Raw genomic sequence first — 6,000 nt, forward strand, 5'->3', positions numbered from 1 at the left:
GACCTAGGACAGTCCATCCTGCACATACTGTATGCATTATGCATATAAATGTGGGCATGTAGAAAAAATGTGTAGGTGTAGTAGAAGCATTAGTATAGAGTATGTAAATATGTCTTTGACATTATTATTCCACACTTCATTGCACAGCTGCCTATACTGATATTTCAGTTACAAAACAAATACCTCTTATTAATGTATGTAAGTGAACACCTTTTTATTGTACACAATGCCATGATATCTAATACATGTTTTCAATTTTATTTGCTTGTCCTTTATGTACAGTGCAAAAGTGGGCATCATTGTGGTGCAGTGGTGTCTGCTGCCTCAAATTTTCACAGACGTGGTTTCAATCCACCGATTGATTTTAGAATGTGTACATATTGTCAGTGTCCTCACCTGAGTTTTCTTCAGGTACTCTGGATTTCTCTCATCTTTTAAAGAAGTGCATATTTAGTTAAATCCATCTATCTATCCTTCTTTTATTGAGTCTTACGTAACCCAGTTTAGGGTCAAATCTGCACAGGAAACAACACTGGATGGGGTGTTAGGGCATCACAGATCACATTCATGTACACTCAACTCACGGTAAGGAAGTTGGGATGTAGTAGTACATTGTAAAAGGGGCCTGGCAAGGGCTGCAATTGCAGTAATTCTTCTATAGTGCAGGATAGGATGTTATGTTGCAAGATGCCCAAGTGACAGGTATGCTGGCAGTGCTGACATTACCAGTGACAACTGTGTATTGTTAATTAGGGCAGTGCACCTCAATATTGTTTATGGAGCCCAGGACTTGAGAGGCGTGCCTTACAGCCTCCTGTGCCATTAGCTGGTAACAAGGAGAACTTTAATGTAATATGTGTCTCCCTGCTCTCCAGCATGAAGAACAAGATTCTCTGAGATTGTCTGGCACTTTACTAAACTGGGGTCCAAGAATAAAAGGGAACTAGGTGAGTAGTGTCAGGATGATCCAGGAGTCTCCCTGTTCTTTTCTGATCCTAAAATTGACAGTTAGGCTTCCCCTAAAAGGAGATCAAAGTTGGGACTGAAAAGGCCTTCATATACTAGTTGAACAGAGAGTAATTGGGTAAAAGTTAAACTTCCAGGACAATGAAAATTCCAAAAACAAAAGACAGGTGGAAGGAGACAGTTTGACATAAAAGGTTTACTCTTCTTGCCCCCTTATTTTTTGTATTAATTTTTATCTATCTTCTCCTTCTTCCTCCTCTTCTATGTGGGATGAATGTGCTTGATCAACTTTCTCCAAACATGTGTATACATATATATGAGTATGTGTATTTATACAAATATATATACTGTATATATGTGTATTTATATATACAGAGTATGTGTGTTTGAGTCTGTCTTGATTGGCACTCCCTCTCTTGACCACTTTCCCATAAAGCCTGCTTCTCCGACTCTGTTATTTTCAGACACTTTTCTCACCTCCTGTCTACTGTTATACTTGCCATCCTTGAAGGCGACTGTCAGCGTGCCCCCTACGTCTTCACTTCTCCTCAGGTGACTCACATTCACACTTCTTCTTTAGATTGTGTCCCCAAAGCTACAGTGACCAATCACACCAAAGTCAAACTTACCAATTGGATGGCTCTGAGGGACCAGACGCGCGCATGCACACACACACACACACACACAACCCTACATAGACCGTAGCATTTTGTTATATAGTAGATATTGTCACCAAATGGGAACCATTTTCCAGGTTCTGAAGAGGTAAGCAGTTCCACAAACACTAATAGTATCTTCTCTTTACCTGTAGTGCTGTATAGCTGCTCATGGAGGATGCCTAATCCAGCCCACAGCACCTCAAGAAGGCTCTGCCCCTCTGGGACCAATGCTGTAAAACAGAGCTGATCCTAGAATATAGTGTCACTTACCAGCCTGACGGTTTAGTAGGACAAAAGTCCAACTCAAGAACGTACCATTATGCAAGGCTGACTTGAAGCAGTATTCTTTGTTTTGTTTTGAGGGCAAAAACAGACATCTTTTTTGTTCAGAGTAAACAGGGTGACAAAGATGGAACCCCAACCTTTTTCATGTGCATTTTGGCCTGCTTCCTGGCCATGTTACAATGGTATATATATATATATATATATATATATATTGTCACACACGTGCGCATGGGAGGCAGCTAAAGGGCTTGAGTGAAGGCAGTTGGAGGCATGCCGGGTGTGGCAGAGTGCACTGACTCTTTTTCTCCCTTGCCTGTAGACCATCCCCGGGGATTTCACCTGGATCACCTGACATCACTTCCGGGACTGAGCCAATGGAAGTCGGCCACACCAGCTCCAGTCCCTCTGATGTCACCTCCGCTCTGAGCCAATGGTGGAAGACCACGTGCGGATCCATACGACCTCACTTCCTGTCTCCCCCTTTAAAACCTGCCCCTTTTCCTTTGTTTCTTTAGTCTTGTTTTGGACTCGGTTGTGTGCACTTCAGTGCTCTGTATTTTACTGAAAGAAAACGACTTTTGCAGCCAGGATACCACAATATACGGGTGGCTGCCCCAACTCTTTATCTGTCAATGTCTCGTTCTTGTGACAGTGGCGTAGCCGACAGGATGGAGAAGTCCCGGAGGAGAAGGGGACAGGACCTGCAATATACCCAGGTGGGAGCGTACCGGGGCCGAGTATTCAGGCGGGAGGGTGCCCGTGGTTGGCGTGACCGGTGCGGGCTCCGCTCCGGCACTCATAACTAGCCCATCTGGAGTGGCCAGGAGTGTGCGGGTGGGGCTCACAGAATTGGGCTGCCCTGGAGGGAGGCAAAGGGACTCAGTATGCTCTCTTGGGGGAGAGTGCCTGCCTTCCTGCGAAACCAAAGCCCCATTTACCACCTAGGGGTGCCCCAGACTGGCAGGTGAATAAAATAAAAATGGAGGTTGGACCCTGAGCGGCCAACCAACAAACAAGCCTGGTCCTTATGGGCAATGGTAGGGCATTGGCTACGGCCATTTGAAAACACGCCCTACCAAATAATAGAGCAGGTAGCTTGCTATCTGCTCCTGGAAGCGCTTCCCCGTGGCTTCACCCAGCCGGTTTGGGGCGGCGGTTCAAGAACATGCTGAGCTCATAGAGCTTATGGAGACGCAGAGGCGGCCTCACACTCTGGGGAGCAGAACCGTCCTCATGTCAAACTCAGCCGGGTATGTTCCAAGACCTAGCCCCACCCTGTACAATCCGGAGCCGTATTGGCGTCCGCGGGCGCGGCGCAAACCGCTTGGAGGCAAGGAGGAATGCAGGTGGAGGGTGAGGAGGGTTGGTGTGCTCTGGCTAATCCGTTGGCGGTCCCACATACTGGCGTGGTGATCGCCAGCGGACACAAGACCACAGGTTTGTTCGACTCCGGCAGCAACATTTCAATTGTTGCCCGCCGCTTTGTGCAACCGCAACAGTGGCTAAATTTAAGACCGGTATAACCTGTGTCCACGGAGACATCCGCTGGTACAGGTCCGCCGCTGTGTCATCAGTTACGGAGGGTCAGTTCGTAAGCTCACCGTAGCGTCCTACCTGATCCTCCACACCCGGTGATACTAGGGCGGGACTGGTCTAAAATCAAAAGCGGTGAGACACATACCACTCCGGGGTTAATTTGGGCCTCGTTATGGGACGGAGATAACCCGTCTCAAGCTGCCTCCACGCCGTGTAATCAGCCGGCAGAGAGCGAAGCAGTCGCCCTGACTGGCGTGGCAACTCCGGGCGTCGCGGGCTAACACGTCATCCACCAGCGCCGCGGCGAGCGGGAGAAACCACGCCCATTGAGGTCGGCGCTGACCCTCTCTCCGTGTTGCGGTTCCAATTTAAAGCGCCGGCTTCTTTTAGAAGGGAGCAATGGAATGATGACTCCCTGAAGTTTGTAAAAAATGCAGTGGTCCTTGTCAATGGCCAGCGCACTAATCAGTCGATGCCACAGGGCCCCTACTTTGTGCTAGATAATGACCTCCTTTACCGTGTAGCAATGCATGACGGGCAGGAGGCGAGGCTGCTGCTAGTGCCGCGTACCTTCCGGCGGCAGGTCTGTGAGCTAGCACACGCCCACCTCCTAGGTGGCCACCTGGGCACCGAAAAAACTCTGGAGCGGATCAAGCTCCGTTTCTACTGGCCAGGAATTAATGAGGAGGTTCGCGCTTTGGCGCTTCCTGCCGGAGTGTCAACTGCGACAAATTCCTAGGAGGGACCGTGCTCCTCTCATTCCTATTCCACTGATTGGCGTTCCCTTCCACAGAATCGGGTCGACCTGGTGGGACCCTGGAGCCCTCAGCCCGAGGACACAAGTACATTTTAGTCCTCGTGGATTACGCTACGATACCCGAAGCTGTTCCGTTGCGCTCAGCTACCTCTAAAGCCATCGCACGGGAATTACTAGGGGTATTGGCGTGGGGATCCCCAAAGAAGTCTTGACAGACCAGGGGACCCCCTTCACCTCGGAAACGTTCAAGGAGACTGCCAGATTACTGAAAATAAAGCATTTAAAGACCTCGGTGTATCATCCTCAAACCGACGGATTAGTAGAGAGGTTTAATCAAACTCTCAAGCAAATGCTGCGTAAGGTGGTCAGCGAGGATGGAAGGAACTGGGATCAGCTCCTCCCCTCGTCCTTTTGCCTATCGGAAGTCCCACAAGCCTCCACGGGGTTCTCCCCTTTGAACTACTATACGGGCGACAACCTCGGGGCATATTAGATATTTTGAAAGAAGGCTGGGAAGAAGAGGCTCTTCCCTCCACAAACATACTGGAATATATCGCAGTTCTGCGATAGATTTGGAAAAATTCGCCTGTCCTTAAAAGTCACATGGAGGAGGCTCAAGCAGCACAGGCCGGTACTACAACGCGCACGTCTCTTGGGAGTTCCGCCCGGAGATCGGGTCATGGTCCTAGTGCCTACCTCCCACTCTAAATTGCTTGCCCACTGGCAGGGCCCCTACGAAGTTAAGGAGAGGAAGGGACTGGTGACTATTTGGTGAGTCAACCCAATCGCCGGCCAAAGGAGCGGGTTTATCATGTGAACCTGCTGAAACCGTGGAAGGACAGGGACCCGATCCCTCCTCCGGCCAGCCCCGCTCACTCTTCGCTCACACACACGACCTTAACTTCGGCACGGACTTAAGTCCCAGACAGCGGCAGGAGCTGGAAACAGTTATCCGGACCGTCGGGAGGTAGTCAGTGAGAACCCGGAAGGACCTCTCTGATTGAGCACAACATCGTGACAGAGCCCGGGGTTGTTGTCCGAGAACGCCCGTATCGTCTTCCCGAGGCAAAAAAGGCTGAAGTGGAGCTTGAGATCAAGCGCATGCTGGAGCTAGGTGTGATTGAGGAAAGTTATAGTCCCTGGTCCAGCCCCATTGTGCTCGTCGGTAAGCCTGGCGGAAGTTGGAGGTTCTGCAATGACTTCCGTCGGCAATCAAGTCTCCCAATTTGATGCTTATCCAATGCCAGCGTGGGCGACCTCCTCGAGAGGCTTGGACAGGCTCAATACCTGACCACACTTGACATGACGAAAGGGTACTGGCAGGTTCCTTTAACGGACTCCGAAGGAAAAACGCGTTTAGTACCCCTAGCGGACACTGGCAGTATCGTGTCCTTCCATTTGGGTTACGGGGCTCCAGCAACCTTTCAGCGTCTGGTGGACAAAGTGCTTGACCTCATAACTCATACAGTGCTGCCTACCTGGATGGCGTGGTCATCTATTCCAGCACATGGAAGGAACACCTACAGCATGTCCAAGCGGTATTACGGACACTTGGTGAGGCGGGCTCGGATTAATCCCAAGAAATGCTTCTTGGATTAAGCGAGGCCAAATATTTAGGCTACCTGGTGGGTCGGGTACCGTAAGGCCACAGTGCTCCAAAATTGATGCCATTCTGAAATGGCCCGTCCATGAACCAAGCGGCAAGTCCAAGCCTTTCGGGTTAGCGGGTACTACCGCCGGTTTGTACCCGGTTTTGGAGAGAGCGGCGCCTTGACTGATTTAACAAAGAAGAGGGCC

Source organism: Polypterus senegalus, chromosome 17, assembly GCF_016835505.1.
Source record: "Polypterus senegalus isolate Bchr_013 chromosome 17, ASM1683550v1, whole genome shotgun sequence".
Classification (NCBI taxonomy): Eukaryota; Metazoa; Chordata; class Cladistia; order Polypteriformes; family Polypteridae; genus Polypterus; species Polypterus senegalus.